At 39.2% G+C, this 18724-nt stretch overlaps 1 pseudogene; it reads right to left on the reverse strand.

Annotated features, from left to right (window-relative positions):
- Positions 1-8171: 8171 nt before the first annotated feature.
- On the reverse strand, positions 8172-18309 carry LOC131517893 (3-oxoacyl-[acyl-carrier-protein] reductase-like; annotated as a pseudogene).
- Between the last annotated feature and the right edge of the window lie 415 nt (positions 18310-18724).

The raw sequence follows: 18724 nt of genomic DNA on the forward strand, positions 1-18724 counted from the left end.
CAGCGAATGATCTGTGTCACCCCTTTTAGAGAGAACCTTTTCATCTAGGGGGAGCACAACAGTTAGTTAAGAGAGAGAGAGAGAGAGAAGGAGACCAGGATAGTTGAGCAATATTTGCATTTTGGCTAGATAGAAAGTACTCAGCAGCTGCTCTGTAAGCGGTGTTTGAGGCATTAAGGCCGCTGTGTGTGTGTTTACTATTGAACTAGGCTCTGCTTATAGAGAATTCATCATACCGAGCCCAGAGCACAAAAACAGGCTCTAAGAGAGTGGAAGATGCAGGAGAGAAAGGGCATGAGGTAAGGCAGTGTCCCTGTGGAGGTCAGAGGCTGGGATCCAGTGCCCTGGGAAGGGCTGGGGTGTGACTCACTGGCAGGACAAGGAGAAGATGGAAGGGTGGGCGCAGATATGGGGGGCTCAGAGCAAGTTCCCAAACCAATGGCTGAAACTTTTTCTTTGAAGTAGGAAGGGAGAATGAGAATCAAGGGCTTCAGGAAACCAAAGACTTGAAATAGTCACAGCAGAGGGTGGTAGAGGGAGCTGACTTGGGGGCACCTTAGGTTTGCGGGGCATGCGGCATCCCTGCTGAAGGTGAGATTTCTCTCTGGCAGTGCCCCACAGTGCTGGTATGTAAAGACAGGTAGATGCTGGTCCATTTAGCTCAGGTTTACCCAGGTAAGTATAAAAGGATAAAGGCACAAGGGAGTTCCAAATGTTGGCGAGAAGACCCCAAGATTGGTTGAGCAATTTGTCAGTGTAGCCCAACTGTGATAACCATCAAAATGCCCACGTTTTAGCAAGTTAACACTACAAACTAGATTTCACAGCCCAGTCTGGGGTCAGGTCAGTGGGACACTGACAGCACCCAGCCTGAGCACGGGGAAGGAACACCAAGTACTGTGGGTCAGACAGAAGTGGAGGCAGCATGGCCTCATCTAGCTGCAAGGGATGCTGGGAAATTGTTGGGAAAAGTTGTATGTGTATGTTGTATGTTGGGAAAAGGGGGAAAGGGGGTTTGCCAACAGCTTCAGTCTCAGCTGTTCTTGATGAGACAGACCATGGAATCCAATGGCACAAAGGGAGACGGGGAAGTGAGAAAGCCCCATAGGAGTTAGAAGAAAAAGAATCTCTTCCCACTAGAGGAAAGTATGGCAGGTTTGAAAAACAACCTGGAGCGCTGCCCAGACCTGCTGGGACAAAGCAGCTGTGGGTTCTCCACTTTGGTGCGGGGAAGTTCAAAGAGACTGAGAAGCCATCAAGCAGGCTTTGGCAGATGAAAAAAGGAGGTAAAGTTTGGCATCACAGCTGCAGCCCCCAAACCAAGGATTACTCCCCACCTTTGAGATGCAGAATGACCACGTGTACATTAACACACTTGTCCTTAGTTCTAGTCACAGACTGTCACCACAGCTTCAAGAAAATATGGCCCTTAACTTTTATAGTGTAAAAGAATTCACATGTAAGAATTCTTTAGATTTTAAAATATTTTTAAGTCAATAGGCGCTGATTGGCAAAATGTAAGGCTACCCCCTGTATCCAGTGCTGTTACTAAAAATGATTCTTAGAAATGACTCCCTCTCATTCTCCCCGTATCCCTGTGAAGCACACTGAACATGTGTGTGACAGATGGAGAGGCTGAGGCTCAGAGTATTAGGACTCAGACCTGTGCCCATGGGGGTTAAGAACTCCACTGAGCTGGGCAGAGGTCGAGGCAATTATGGATCTACGAGAGGGTCAATCTTGTGGATGGAGTGGGCAGCAGGGGCAGACAGAGAGAGATGTGCTGGAAGGTCTGGATGGAGTACCCACCCCCATGAAGGGAAGCAAAACTCCCCCCTTCCAGGCCAGGCAGCAGAGCCTAAGCCAGTAAAAGTGGCCCTGTCACGAGTGTCACAAAGCCCAGGCAGTGCCATGAAGAGGATGGCCCATGAATATCACTATGCCGGGACATGTGTTACCCTATTAAAAAAATTGTTTTTATTTCAGGATACATCCTCACAAATCTGATTTTTATTTAGTTTTTGATTTAGTTTTCTTTTCCTTTTTATTTTAGGAGGAGGGAGGGAGAGAGAGAGAGAGAGAGAGAGAGAGAATGAGAATCCTAAGTAGGCTCCACACTCAGCACGAGGTCCGATCTGGGGCTCGATCCCACAACCCTGGGATCATGACTTGAGGCAAAATCAAGAGTCCAACACTCAACCAACTGAGCCACCCAGCTGCCTCACAAATTTGACTTTTTAAAAAATACACACAATAAGCAGGAAAACCAAAACCATGACCCAGTTGTCTTTTTGACCTATCTACTGGTTCTTCTTTCTGGAGGCTCCATATTCCCAAGTAACCAGAGTAGGGGATCTTTGTGAGCATTCAATCAGGCATCTATATTTTCTTTAGGTAAATAGTGTTCTGATCTAAGTAGATGTGGACACGGAAAAAACATCCATGTTTTAAAGGTTAACGAATGTGTCATTGCTCACATTTGTATTCAAATACTTTTTACACTAGTTTAACAATGGTGCTGAGAGTATCCATTAACAGTGAAATGGAGACTGTAAGCCATTAATGGTTTTATGACTTCTGTGTATTACAGCCATGGAGTCTTGTAAATTTGTGTACATGTGTATAGCTCATTAAATGTTCTACTGAATTGTAATATTCAGCCTAATATTAGGTTGTTTATAGTCAGGTTTTAAAGTAAAATCTCAGAGACAAATTAGGTCAGCTAAATTAAAACACAGGGAGGGTGTCTGAATTCTATTATATAACCTTTCTTCTTCTCAAAGGATATAATTCTCTGCATTCTTCTGAATGGAATTTTAATTTCCTTTTTCAATTAAAACACTAAAGAACACTTTTGGCTTTGTTTGCAATTTACATTAAAAAAAGGAATTCTTTACAAATCAGTGAAAAAAGAAAATGCTGCCTTTATGACCTACCATACTCTTTTTTTTAATGTTTATTTATTTGAGAGAGAGGGATAGCATGTGAGCATAAGTGGGGGTGGGGCAGAAAGAGAGGGAGAGGGAGAGAATCCCAAACAGGTTCCTCACTGTCAGTGCGGAGCCCAACACAGGGCTCTGTCTCGTGAACTGTGAGATCATGATCTGAGCCAATATCAAGAGTTGGATGTTTAACTGAGCCACTGAGCCCCGCCCCCATGACCACATTCTTAATCCATCTAAATATTAATGTTTCACAATAGGTTTGTTTATTTATTTATTTATTTTAATGCTTATTTATTTTTTGAGAGAGACAGAGCATGGGTGGGGAGGGGCAGAGAGAGGGTGAGATGCAGAATCCAAAGCAGGCTCCAGGCTCCACAGTGTCAGCACAGAGCCCGATGCGGGACTCAAACTCATGGACCCGACTGTCAGGAGATCATGACCTGATCCGAAGTCAGATGCCACTGAGCCACCTAGGCACACCCCAGAATAATTTTAATAACTGGATTCTAATGGCAAAAGACAGAAATAAACAAACATTAAAAACTTTTACATGCAAGTGTGTATTTGCACAATTTGTCAACAAGAAATATGAAGAAATACTGATTGAATTTGTTCATTACTTCAAAATGTAATTTAATTTTAAATTAGGAATACATTCCATACTTCAAAAGGTATATATCTAAAAGGCATATAATAGAATGCTCCTTACAGCATTGTTTATAATACCTCAAACCAGAAACAACCCAATGTCCCACAGTAGCACATAGATAATTATAGTGTGATATATTCATGCAGTGGAATATCATATAGCAATAAAAAATGAACAACTACTTACGCAGCAACGTGGATTCCTGCAGCCATAATGTGGAGGGAAAGAAACCAGTAATAAAATTATCCATATGATTCAGTATGATACTATTTCTGTGAAGTTCCAAAAAAGGCAAAACTAATCCATGGTGTTAGACATATGATAGTTGTTACTTTCAGGGAGGAGAAACAGGACAGTGTTTGGACAAAAGCATCCCTTCTGGGGTGCTAGTTATGTTCTATTTCCTGATTGGGGTAGCGGCTATCCAGCTATGCTATTAAAGAAAGAAGGGCTACTTTGTTATTAAAATGTGAGTGCTGCATTTATGGATTTCACTGACTGGTTCCCCAAGGGGAAAAATCAGGGATTTTACATGCTAGAAAAGAGAGGTTCATTATGGTTTTGCCAATTATGGATTGCAGCTTGTACTGAGGATTGGCCGGGAGGAGTCCCTATGGATGTATATCTTTGTGTGAAGCCCATCTTGTTCTGTAGCCCAAGAATTAGGTTGGGTGACCCTAACAGAAGTCATTCAGACTCTTGGTTGTTTATCAGCTTTTCTAGTGCACTGCTCAAAGTTTACTTATTAGCTTATTTATCAAAGTCATTTATCAGCTTGGGCTGGTTAGAACAGCATTCAGATTTGATAAATGCCAGGCAAGTGTTGCAATGATTGTAAAGTTGTTCTTTCACAAGCACTTTCTAGTGGCCCTGCCTTACTCAGGGATAAAAAGTTGAACTCAAAGGATAAGAAAATTATCAAGGCTTTCCTATCCATATTAGGTTCAGATCAGTTTTGAGTATTGTATCAAATAGATTTTTTTGTTTTATTTATTTGTTTTATATTTAATGAGGTGTGATGTATACACAGGACAATTCTTTCTTATTAGTATACAGTTCTCTGAGATGTGACAATCACACATAGTTGTGTAACCACTGCTACCACCACGCACACAATCAAGATGCACAAAGATCCCCTCACCCATAAAAATTACCCCCTTTCCTAATTCTCAGTCGTTGGAAACCCATGATTTATTTTATTTCCCTATAATTTTGCCTATTTTAACATGTCATATGTCTTTAAAAAAATTTTTTTTAACATTTACTCATTTTTGAGAGACAGAGCATGAGTCGGGGAGGGGCAGAGAGAGAGAGGGAGACACAGAATCCGAAGTAGGCTCCAGGCTCCAACGAGCTGTCAGCACGGAGCCTGACACGGGGCTCCAACCCACAAACCATGAGATCATGACCTGAGCCAAAGTCGACCGCTTAACCAACTGAGCCACCCAGGTGCCACAATGTCATATGTCTTTTGAATCTGACTTCTTGCATACAACATAAGGCATCTGAGATTCATCCCTGTTGTTGTGTTTATCAGTAATTCAGTCCTTTTTTTTTTTTTAAACCAGGTTCCATGCCCAGCACAGAGCCAAATGTGAGGCTTGAGCTCATGACCCTGAGATCAAAACCTGAGCTGAGATCAAGAGTCAGATATTTAACAGACTAAGCCACCCAGGCACCCCAGTAGTTTATTCCTTTTTATAGCTGGGTTGTGTTCCATTATACTGATGTACCACAATGTAGTTATGACCTTTCCCCAGTTGATGAGCAAACAGGAGATTTCCAGTGTTTGGTGATTATGAATAAAATGGCTTTAATCACTTGTATACAAATAAAGGTAAGTTTTCATTTCATTTGGGTAATACCTAGGAGTAGGATTATTGGGTCATATAGTAAGTATATGTTTACCTTTATAGGAAACTGACAAGCTCTTTCCCAAAGTGGCTGCCCCGTTTTGCTTTCCCACCAACAATGTGTAAGAGTAAGTTGCACTGCATCCTCACCAGCAATTGTTATTGTCCGATTCTTAGAATTTCAGCCATTCTAATAGGTGTGCGGTGGTATCTCATTGTGGTTTTGTTTTTGTTTTCTCTAGTGGCAAATAATGTTGGGCATCTTTTCATTTTTTGTATTGATCCAAGTTTCTGTCTGCTATCAGAATTCTTCTACCTTAAAAACTTCCTTTAACATTTCTTATAATGTAGATCCGCTAGTAATGAATTCCCTCAATTTTTGTTTGTCTGAAAAAGCTTATATTTCTCCTTAATTTTGTAAGATATTTTCATTGGGTATATATAGCATTCAGACATGAGAGTTCTGTTCTTTCTGCACTTTAAAAATGTTCCATTGTCTCGGGGCGCCTGGGTGGCGCAGTCGGTTAAGCGTCCGACTTCAGCCAGGTCACGATCTCGCGGTCCGTGAGTTCGAGCCCCGCGTCAGGCTCTGGGCTGATGGCTCGGAGCCTGGAGCCTGTTTCCGATTCTGTGTCTCCCTCTCTCTCTGCCCCTCCCCCGTTCATGCTCTGTCTCTCTCTGTCCCAAAAATAAATAAAAAACGTTGAAAAAAAAAAAAAATGTTCCATTGTCTCTTGGCCTGTATAGTTTCTGAGGAGAATCTACTGTAATTCTTACCTATTTTCCCTTTATCTTGTGTATTTTTTCCCCTCTGGCCTCTAAGATACTCTCTCTCTCTCTCTTTCTTCTTGTATTTGACTCTTTGAATATGATGTGTTTAGATGGATGGTTTTGAGGAAAGGCAGTATTTATCTTGCTTAGTATTCAACAAGCTTCTTGCATCTGTGGTTTATTTCTTTCATTATTTCTATAAAAATCTCAGCCATTCTGTCTTCAAATATTTTTTATGTCCCTTTCTCACTCTCGTCTCCTTCTGAGATTCATATTATATAGTGTTAGGCTGTTTGATATTGTCTCACAGCTTTTGGATTGTCCTCTTTTTTTTTTTTTTCCTGTTTGTGTTTTGATTTGGGTAATTTCTGTTAACCTCTTTTCTAGTTGATTGATCCTTTCTTCCATGGTGTCAAGTTTTTTTTTTTTTTGAAAGTTTATTTTGAGAGAGTGAGAAAGAGAGACAGTGCAAGCAGGGGGGAAAGAGAATCCCAAGCAGACTCTGTGCTGATAGCAGACTATTCTGCTGATAACGCAGAGCCTGACATAGGGGTCAGTCTCACTAACTGTGAAATCATGACCTGAGCTGAAATTAAGAATTGGTCACTTAACCAACTAGCCACCCAGATGCCCCTGGTGTCAAGTCTTCGTGAGCCTATTCAGGCATTCATCATTTGTTTTTACCATGTTTGCTTTATTCTCAATTCCTATTTGATTCTTCCTTACAGTTTTTACTTCTTTGCTGAAATTCCTCATCTTTTTTGCATATTGTCAACTTTTCCATAAATCTTTAACATATTAATTGTAGTTATTTAAAATTTCCTATCTGATACTTACAACATCCAGTCATATCTAAATCTGCCTTTGTTCATTGCGCTGTCTCTTGAAAGGAGTTTGCTCTTTCTTGACTTTTTGTCTTGCAATTTCTGGTTGAAATCCAGACATGGTGTATTGCTCAGTAAAGGCTGAAGTAAATGGTATTTGCACTGAAATAGGAATGGGAACATCTTCTTCTACTAGGCATTTAGGGTTGGAAGTTTAGTCAATATAAGCAGTAGCCTGGTTTGGTTTATCTTGTTTCTATGGTTACTCTCAGTACACCTCGGGCTGCAAAATTCTCTGGTTTTACCTTATGCATAGATTGGGGCTGTGATGACAGAGTTTTTCTCTTGTTCCTGTTACATTCTCAGCTTTATGTTTTTCCTATGGTCCCATGCTTCAAAGAGGATATATGGAAGAAGCTAAGGACACAGAGAAGCATGAAGAATTGGGGCCATCACACTCTATCATAGGTACCAATCTCTCAGAAGTTGTATTTATTAGAATTGCTTTAGAATCTTTTTGATTCAGGATCATGATGTTTGATGAGATGTAAGTATGCTACAGCATTTTAGAACCTGTTTATATATAATTTGACAACCCTACTGATTAGAAACAGAGGTAGAAAATGCATAACTAATATTTACAAAGCACTCTTCCCTTTGCCAAATTCAGGCCATGTGAAAAGATCCTATGGTACATTTTGTCAGATTTTGGATAACCAGTTGGCTTTTTCTTGAGTTTTATGTAAGGAACTCTCATTTATCCAGTTTTAACAGGACGTTTAGCCAGCAAGCAAATATTGCCTTATCATCCTAGTGTATAATCTAAAGCATTTCTGTTATCTAGCATCACTTCATCAAGAAAGTTCAGGCTTCAAGTTTCTTGGATTGGCTTCCTCTGCCTTCTGTAATATATATATATATATATATATATATATATATAAACTCATACATATAACATGTTAATATACATTTTATATATTTATATATGTTATATATATATATATATATATATGTATATAATATATAATATATATAATTTCCCCAAGTGACCAATGTTGACCCATAGGCAGGGACATCTCTATGCCCCTATTCAGTAGGAAGAAGTTACAGAAAAGAAGACCTTCCACCTTCAGCAACCTTAAAGATTTAAGGGTCAAAATTGTTCACAGGGGAATGATGAGGGAAACAAAGGTAGAAAGAAATGTAGATAAAATGAAATTTCCTTATTGTGCAACCCACTGACAAATACCTGAGGCAGGCAGAATATGATATTCTTACAGGAACTCCAAGCTGTTTTAATGTTATCATCATGATGATGAGCATAAGATCTTTATGGGAACATGTCTTAAAGAGATTAAAAAGCATAACATAATTCATAGTATATTAAGTATCAACAAGGTTAACTTACAAAAATAAATCAGTATCTATAAGGATTAGACACAGAAGTGGAAAGCATAAAGAAAAAGAGTTTAAAAAGAAGGAAGTAAGGGGAGAAAAATAGTGGTTTTGGGTAGTCTTGTTATGGTGATCTTGGGTAGAAGCTGTCTACGTCAAGTATTCATCAGCTTGGTTCAAAGTACTTGGGTAGCTACTGTCAGCCATAAAGTAGTTTACTTCATCTGGATGTAAATTTAAGGCTCAGTTTGAGACAATATTCCCAGTTGTCCTCTACTATCAAATCAATTTCTATGACCTTCTTTTGCATAGGAGATAGACACATGGATCCAGAATAAACTCTTTGTAGTTTTATGACAGTATCTGTTGTTAAGATGCCTTCATAGGATCCTTTCCAGCATTGTACCAGAGAAGATTTCCAATTGGCGTCTTTTCCAGAATACTTAGTACCTAGGTTGAAGCAGTGAAGAGGTTCTAAAGGTGAAATTTTTGAAAATCCAGCTTGCACCCATGGAAGATAAGAGTAACTATTGAATTTCATTTTGATAGCACTTAGCTAGATCTGTATGATGCAAGGTCAAATCAGCGATGTGTGCTAAGACTTACAGGTGCATGGTCTTCTAGTTATTGTCCCAGAAGTTTATAGTCTATGAGTTTCAGAATGGGCTGACCTGATGGCCACTAGGGGTAAAATTCTCAGCCAGGGATGTTCAAGAGTTTCAGAGAACTTGACCAATTTCAGTTTTTTCCCCTTAATTTAGAGCTTAGATTTGACTTATTTTTAATTTTTATTATTTTTATTACATTACATTTATTTATTATATACTATTCATATTTTTGCATTGACTTGCATTATAAAATCAAATTTGTTTAAATAGGGGTACCTGAGTGGCTCAGTCAGGTAAGTGTCTGACTTTGGCTCAGGTCATGATCTCACAGTTAGTGGGTTCGAGCCCTGTGTCAGGCTCTGTGCTGACAGCTCAGAGCCTGAAGCTTGCTGTGGATTCTGTGTCTCTTTCCCTGCATCTCCCTGGCTCGTGCTCTCTCTCTCTCTCTCTCTCTCTCTGTGTGTCTCAAAAATAAATAAACAGTAAAAAAAAATTTAAATAAAATAAATTAAATCTGTTTAAATAAAATAATGTTCAGCTCTAATAAATCTATAAAAATGCAGTAAATTTAAAACAATTAAACCATCAAAATCTTAGAGAACACAGGCAGCAACCTCTTTAACCTTGGAAGTAGCAACTTCTTACTAGACATGTCTCTGGAGGCAAGGGGAACAAAAGCAAAAATGAACTACTGGGACTTTATCAAGATAAAAATCTGCACAACAAAGGAAACAATCAACAAATTTCAAAGGCAGCCTATGTAATGGGAGAAGATATTTGCAAATGACATATCTGATAAAGGGTTAGTATCCAAAATCTGTAAAGAACTTACCAAATTCAGCACCCAAAACCAGATAATCCAGTGAAGAAATGGGCAGAAGACATAAAAAGACACTTTTTCCAAAGATGAAATCCAGATGGCCAACAGATACATGAAAAGATGTTCAACATCACTCATCATCAGGGAAATACAAATCAAAACTATGATACCACCTGATAACCTGTCAAAATGGCTAAAATGAACAACTCAGGCAACAACAGATATTGGCGAGGATGTGGAGAAAGAGGAACTTTTTGCACTGCTGGTGGGAATGCAAACTGGTGCAGCCACTGTGGAAAATGGAATGGAGATTTCTCAAAAAGTGAAGAATAGAACTACCCTATGACTCAGCAATTGCACTACTAGGTATTTATCCAAAGGATATAAAATACCGCTTCGAGGGGGCACATACACCCCAATGTTTATAGCAGCATTATCATCCACAGCCAAATTATGGAAAGAGCACAAATGTCCATCAATTGGTGAATGGATAAAGAAAGATGTGGTATGTATGTATATACAATGGAATATTAATCAGCCATAAAAAAGAATGAAATCTTGCCATTTGCAATGTTGTAGATGGAGCTAGAGTGTATTATGTGACACAAAATAAGTCAAAGATAAATATCATATGATTTCACTCATATATGGAATTTAAGAAACAAAGCAGATAAAATAAGGGAAAGGAACAAAAAGAGATGCTGGCAAACTATAAGAGATTCTTAACTATAGAGAACAAACTGAGGGTTGATGGAGGGGAGGTGCTGGGGGATGGGCTAGATGGGTGATGGATATTAAGGAGGGCACTTGTTGTGTTGAGCATTGGATGTTATATGTAAGTGATGAATCACTAAATTCTACTCCTGAAACCAATATTACACTATATGTTAAGCAACTAGAATTTAAATAAAAATTTGAAAAAAAACATTTAAAAATGATAAATAAGAAAAATCAACACGAATCCAATGACATTTATCTTTTTAAACTTTTTTTTTTATGTTTATTTACTTTTGACAGAGAGAGAAAGAGACAGAGCATGAGCGGGGGAGGGGCAGAGAGAGAGGGAGACACAGAATCTGAAGCAGGCTCCAGGCTCTGAGCCGTCAGCACAGAGCCCAACGTGGGGTTCGAACCCACAAACCGTGAGGTCATGACCTGAGCCGAAGTCGGTTGCTCAACCGACTGAGCCACCCAGGTGCCCCAACATTTAAATATCACACTATTCCCCACAAAAGAGTTCAATGTAAAATAGGTGTTGCCTGACATTCAGTTTGTGTCTTTATCTTTATTCTCAGACAAATATTTTCTCTTAAGACTAATGCTTTAACTGTTCCTTGTAAAAGATATTTAATTTATTCAATAATTCATTCATTATTTGCATTATCATCTATGACTGATCATAAGTAATTAGCTATTATCTTTCTAAAATTTTAGGTTAGGAATAATTATTATATTTATTAATAAAAAATACCCTTAATTTTTAAAATGTCATTATTTCTTGTACTCTTTTTAAGTAGTTTGTTTTACTGAGGGTTTTGTGGATTAAAAATAAATAAATATTTCTATTTCCTAAGTTGATGAGATCTATGCAGCTCTTTATTATACCAGATATTAAAACCTTAAAAGTTAATCCTCATCATCATTGAAAATTTTTATAGGGGTCAATTGTACCACACTTATATTTGTAGGATATTTTGCCCAGCTGCTCATACCGGAGTAATGCAACTCAAAGAAACCAGACTGTAAATTAGTATCTGTGTCTAACTGATACTGATACTTTTTTTTTTTCAACCTGTATAATTGATCTTCCAAGGCATACGGAAAAGGAATACAATATTTAACTTTAGCAGGATTGCTAAAGTATTGGCAACCAACCAATGCCCTGTAAACACTTTTATTTTGGCAATGGTCCACAAAGTTAACTTCTAGAGAAGTTACAATGAACTTCCCGATACAATGAAACAACTCAAGACAACTAGACTATATAATAATTTTGAGAGAAAATATATAAATTAATACTTGTTTATAATTACTTACAAAATGTATGTATACTACAATTGCTACAGACAATAAGGTACATACCCTTTAGAAAACACAATTGGTCACATATTGTTCTTTTTAGAAATAGTCATATATATTGGGGCGCCTGGGTGGCTCAGTCGGTTAAGCGTCCGACTTCGGCTCAGGTCACGATCTCGCGGTCCGTGAGTTCGAGCCCCGCGTCCAGCTCTGGGCTGATGGCTCAGAGCCTGTAGCCTGCTTCCGATTCTGTGTCTCCCTCTCTCTCTGCCCCTCCCCCGTTCATGCTCTGTCTCTCTCTGTCTCAAAAATAAATAAAAAACATTAAAAAAAATTAAAAAAAAAAAGAAATGGTCATATATAAATGGAAAGAGACATTTTAGCATCAATTCTTTGTTTTAAGTTTATTTATTTATTTTGAGAGAGAGAGAGAGCAGAGGAGGGGCAAAGAGAGGGAAAGAGAGAGAATCCCAAGCAGGCTCTGCACCATCAGCACAGAGCCTGATGCGGGGCTTGAACTCAAAAACTATGAGATCACAACCTGAGCTGAAGTCAGATGCTTAACTGACTGAGTCACCCAGGCACCCCCATTTTTGTTTTTTTTAAGCATCAATAGGTTTGATTAGCAAATATCATCCATGTAGGTATGACTGCCAAATCACGAGCCAAACGAAGTATGCCTTTGATTCTAATCATTATTGTAACTTAATAAACTGTAAATTATATCATGACTTGTAATCCCTACATACTACCAGAATTTGTAATATATGGCCATTCTAACTCACAACCCTGAGATCAAGAGTCAGATGCTCAACCAACTAAGCCAGCCAGGCGCCATATATGGTGATTCCAAAAAACACCCCTCAAAAACAAAAAACAAAACAAAACAAAAAAAACCCCACAACACCATGTGCACACCAGTAGGTTTTCCAAACCTCCCAACAGAGATATTTTTCTTTAAATGTTCAAGTACTTCATCATATCTGTGTGAACAAATCCTGGTGCAACAATACTCACTCTAATTTTCTTTCTTGTTACCTTTAGTAAGAATATGTGAAAATCCAACTAATCCTCCTTTACCAGTGCTATGCACAGACTGGCCAGAGTTGCCTTTTAAATCAAATATGTGCTATATTAACAAGAGGCCTTCTTGGTTGTTGAATCATAGTCTTCATGGCAGCTTTACAAGTCAGCATGGAACCCAAGAGATTAGCATGAGCTGAGATGTCATATCTTCAGGTTTTGTTCTTGCTAAAAGGCTATCCTGTTCATTCTAGCTGCATTTACCAAGAAATAAACTCGATCTAAGTTTTTCTCCATCTCTTCAAATGTATTTTGAACCTCATGTTTTTTGGCAGCATCATAGCTAAATACCAAAAGATCTTCACCAAGGTCACCAGGGCCAGTGGCTTTGGCCACTTCCAGATTCCTGGAAATGATGGCCAATCAGTAGCGTTTCTGGGCCATTAATTGGGCCACTGCCCTGCCAATGCTCTGGGAGCCTCCTGTGCATCTTGGACCTGTCCATCTTGCACACTGTCCATCTTGGACGTCAGAATCACAAACTCAGAGCGAAGAGGTCTAGGAGTGGCAGCTCCCTTCCAGATTCCCTCGGTTCTAAAAAAGCCAAAGTGCCACAAAAAGCTACCATTGTACACCTCCTCCTACTGCCACCCCAATATAAAGTTTTTGATAGCTGCATTTTACCTCTACTTTTCTTGGAAACTGTGGTAAGAGCAATAAGATTTTTGATTAAACGAGAACACCTTACCAAGTCCCTTTATGACTGTCCCAGTACCTAGGGAGTAGGGATGGTGTCCCCCAGGTGGGAAAATTACTGTCTAACAATTTGTGTAGTTATTTCAGTGCTTGGAGTAGCTTTTCTGCTAGAGAAGTCTTCACCATCCAGAGAATTTATAAATGATCCCAAGTACATATTCATAATCTTGTGACTTGGGTAACTGGATAAAGCCCATCTTTATGTGTTCGAAAGTCCTCTGGGATATGGCTCAGACCCATATGTATCCCACTTTTTAAGTTTTATTTTTTCCTGGGTTATGATGGTACAGATGAGGCCTAAGCCCTCCACATCTCTAGATACCAGTGAGAAATTTCCCCACAAACTCTTATTCATGGTGGAAGCAGTATTTTTACATTTTGGTCAAACTTTACCTCGTTTTTTGGGTGCAACCACATGGCCATCTTAGCTGCATTAGAAACCATTGAAATGGACAGAACAACTTTATTTTAGCAAATGTTTCTTTTGTTTCTGAATATGAGGCTGAATATCCTATGTCTGAAACAGACTTTATGCATAAATATATTCATTTTCTTACATTCGTCTCATCATAAATGAGTTCTCTCAGCAAGGCCAAAAGTGCCACTTATTTTGTTTAATGATCTGCCAGTGCATTCCCTTCACCTTCTTTTTTTTTAAAAAAATGTTTATTTATTTATTTTGAGACAGAGAACAAGCATGAGTCAGGGAGGGGCAGAGGAGAGAGAGTCCCAAGCAGGCTCCATGCTGTCAGCACAGAGACTGACTTGAGGCTCAGTCTCATAAACCGTGAGATCATGACTTGAGCCGAAATCAAGATTTGGATGCTTAACAGACTGAGTCACCCCAGGTACCCCACCCTTTCCCCTTCTTTATAATTGCTCTTACTATGTGCCTTAATGGCTATTAATTCCACCACTTGGGCTGACCCAGCTTTGGTCAGTTTTATACAAACTCTTACACAGTTTTATGTAGTCTCTGTCTAACCTCGATGGCATTGACCTCAATCATTTAAAAAGAGCATTTGTTCTGGTTGCCTGTGTGGCTCAGTTGGTTAAGCATCTAACTTCAGCTCAGGTCATGGTCTCGTGGTTCATGGGTTTGAGCCCCGTGTTGGACTCTGTGCTGACAGCTCAGAGCCAGGAGTTTGCTTTAGATTCTGTGTCTGCCTCTCTCTCTGCCCCTCCCCCGCTTGCTTTTTGTCTGTCTCTCAAAAATAAATAAATGTTCAAAAAAAGTTAAAAACAAAACAAAACAAGGAACATTTGTTCCCCATTCCATAGGGTAACATCAACTCAATCTTCCTCTTGGACACTCAATTTTACAGTTGCTGTTATATAGACATGAGGGTCTCCTTCATCAAGTAGTGGAAGCAACATGGCAGGATTAAGATTATAACAGTGACAAATGGTCACACAAGAGACAAACAATAGGGGCCAGTCCTAGTTAATCGGTTGACTGAGCAATGCTGGATGTTGCTTGTTAGTAATCAGGACTGAACAGCATGTAGAACCTATGAAGTTAGTGGTGTGGCAAGGATGTATCCACAGATGCATCTACCAGTTTTGCATCCATGATCATGGCACATAACAGGAAGGAAGACACTAGCCATTGAATCTAGAAAAATATGTAAACAGAAAGTGGTTCTTCCCATGTTGTTGAGCCAAAGCCTCTATAATTGATACCTTCCTGCCAACCCTTTTTTTGCTTCAGCACAAGGAAATGTACAGAAAGGACATAAGATGTGCTTTCTTTGTTTTTGTTTGTTTGTTTTTGTTTTTGTTTTTATTCCAGTAGACCTGGGGTTGCGGTCTCCTGTAATTTAGATTTCAAAGTGACAAAGTCAGTTCCAGCTTTTCAACTAAATTCTGGTCACCTATTTTTGGTTAAGTTCTTGAGGGAGTCAAGTTAGTCTGGAAAAGTTGGGAATCCATAGCCTAAACTTAATACCTCTTAAGTTTTGCAAATCTTACTAATTTCTATCTGGTTGTTGGGTTTAGATTTTGCTGGACCATCTAATCCAATTTTGGGGTAGAGTGCTCTCTTTGGTGGAGAAGTCACCTCCTAACTAATGTACTATCTTTTGGCAAAATTGTAAATTTTCTTTAATGGTTAACCATATTCAGCCACTTGCTCTTTCAAGAGGTAGACTGCATCCTTGTTTTCCAGGAGAGGTAAGTTGAGGTAACGTCTTCAATATTGAATGAAATCTTAACTTTTTAGGAGTGTTACCTTTTTAAAATAATTACTTAAAGAATAAAAAAAACAAGAAACAAAAAAATCATAAAGGTGCCTGTGTGAATCCCCAAGGCATTACTGCCCAAATATATTGTTAGTCTGTTCCAAATAAAGGAAAACCTATCAACTGTCTTTATTTAGAGAAATGCTAATGAAGATGAGCCAGGCCACTACTGTGAACTATTTTCCTGTTAAGTGGAACTGAAGAGAGAAGAACATTAGCATTAGGCACTCTGGAAACCTAAGAATGACTCACTGAATGGCTCTTAAGTCTTGCAGAAACTGATATCGCTTTCCACTAGGTTTGTAGGAAGGCCATGCTTAGACTTGTGAAAAGAATTTTGTTGTTGCTGTTGTTGTTGTTGTTGTTGTTGTTGTTCTGAGGATCTATGACTGGTTTATTCCTTGAATACCTTCTGATTTCAGAAGACATTAGAATGGCTTAGAAGGATACACCTGTATCTCTATAGGTTCTGTTCTCAGCATTTTCCTTCCATCAATAGAGCTTTTGTTCACAGATTGCAATGTACCAGTTGAAGTAAGGGCTCTAAAGTTCCAAAAGTCATTGTCTAGGACAGTTTAAGAAAGTTAAAGGCACAAACAGCATGCTGTGAAATTGTGTTTCTAGTGATTCTTTATTTTCTAAGAATAAGCTTTCCAGTGAGCAGTTAATCTGACAGCTGCATTTATATAAAAGGCTTCTGCCAGGTAGTTGAAAGGTATGGGAGCACAAAGGAGTAATCAGTATTGTTCTGTTGGTCTTAATATGGTAGCCAAAGGCTCAATATGTGTAGAAAAGGAAGTGGGTTTTATTTTTTTATTTTTTTAATGTTTTTTATTTATTTTTGGGACAGAGAGAGACAGAGCATGAACGGGGGAGGGGCAGAGAGAGAGGGAGACACAGAATCGGAAACAGGCTCCAGGCTCCGAGCCATCAGCCCAGAGCCTGACGCGGGGCTCGAACTCACGGACCGCGAGATCGTGACCTGGCTGAAGTCGGACGCTTAACCGACTGCGCCACCCAGGCGCCCCAGGAAGTGGGTTTTAAATACCACTGTAACACATCAATTTATCTGACTGGTTGTTGTAATGCAGTGGGGCTCAGGATAGAAAGGGTAGCACTTATGTCAACTAGGAATTGGCCTTTTTGTCCCTTTATGTTTACAGAGGTGTAGGCAGGGTCCTAACAATGCCCCCTTGCTCCAGGAGTCCTAGTGCTGGTTATAGAATCAAACATTAATGTAGGTGCTGCCAAGAAGGGATTTCATAGTTGTAATTAAAGTTCCAAGTCAGATGACATTAAGATTCAGAGGTTATCTGCATGCACCTCATCTAATCACAAGTCCTTAAAAGCAGAGGACTTTTTCCAGCTGATGGGAGAGGAGTAAGGTAGAAGACGAAGGTAAAAAGGGAAGTCAGAGAAATTCCAAGAATGAGAAGGAATCCAGGTGCTAAGGCTGGTGCAAAGATGGAGAGGCCACATGTGAAGGAGTGTGGAAGGCCAGTCCCTGGTCCCTGACTGACACCCAGAAAGAGAACCAGGACCTCAGTTCTTACCACTGAATTCTAACAGCTTCCTGAATAAGCTCTGAAGTAGATTCTTCCTCTGAACCTTCATATAAAAACCCAGCCTGGCCATCACCTTGGTTTCAGCCTTGTGAGACCCTGAACAGAGAGCCCAGCTGAGCCAACTGCGTTCTGACCTACAGAGCTGTGGAATAATAAATGGGTATTATTTTAAGATGCTAGGTTTGTGATAATTTGTTAAGCATCAAAAGGAAATGAATACAATAATTTTTCTGAAAGAGGAAAACAGGAAGCATAGCTGAGCACTTTTACGGCCTTTGGAATTAAGTCTCTGGAGCTTTTTTGGTTTCAACTAGCATTTTGTTTTCAAGACAAGCCCGGTATGGAAGCAGAAACCTGATATTTTGCCCCACCTCCACAATGGCATGTCATGGTCAGGAAGAATACCACATAATTCACTCTGAGATAAATCAAAAAAAGCAAGGTCTTAACCTTTTATTCTAGCCCCGCCAATAGATAAAATATCAAACATGTCCCACAAAACTACTGTGATGTTTATGAATATGACAATCAATGAGAAACATGTGAGCAATTTCTGGTTTCTCACCAGAAACAGACAGGTGTTGTATATGGGGCGGCCTTGGCAATATTGCAAGAGTTTTGTATGTGTTGGGGGGATTTGTTTTTGTTGTTCTTTTAAACTTTTGTGCTTTATATTTAATGAGTAAATGCTTCTGAAGTCTGACCCCCTTGCTCTTTCCGTATAAACTTGGCCTTTTCTTTCCCCAATACTTTTGCCTCTGAATCTTCCTTTGATACTGGACACATTGTTTTTTTCAAAGTCCCTGCTGTTGGCAGTATCTCCATCTATTTTTTTCACCATTTTAGTCTTTATTCTGGATTAACTGAGAACAAGAATTCTCACATGTCTATTGTCCCTGGGGTTCAGGTTTGGTGTTAGCTCCCTAGATTGGAGGGCCATGGATTTCTTTCCTTTTCTATATTCTTCATCTCTAAGTGTTCTCTGATAATGTCCTACTCTCTTTGGCAGTTCCTCTAAGTTTGTGATCCACCCAATTTCTTCTTATTGATGTAGCAACTTGGGGACTCAATTCTATCATGACTTCTTCAGATAGTGCCCTTTCTGGTTTGCTTCCTTGGCTATAGCTGACTCATAATAGTTTTATTGAAATGTTATTCATACACCAGACAATTTATCCATTTAAAGGGCATGATTAAATTTGCATTCATATATTCATGGAGTTGTATGTCTATCACCACAGCCCATTTTAGAACAT

The sequence above is a fragment of the Neofelis nebulosa genome, chromosome 7 (assembly GCF_028018385.1).
Source record: "Neofelis nebulosa isolate mNeoNeb1 chromosome 7, mNeoNeb1.pri, whole genome shotgun sequence".
NCBI lineage: Eukaryota > Metazoa > Chordata > Mammalia > Carnivora > Felidae > Neofelis > Neofelis nebulosa.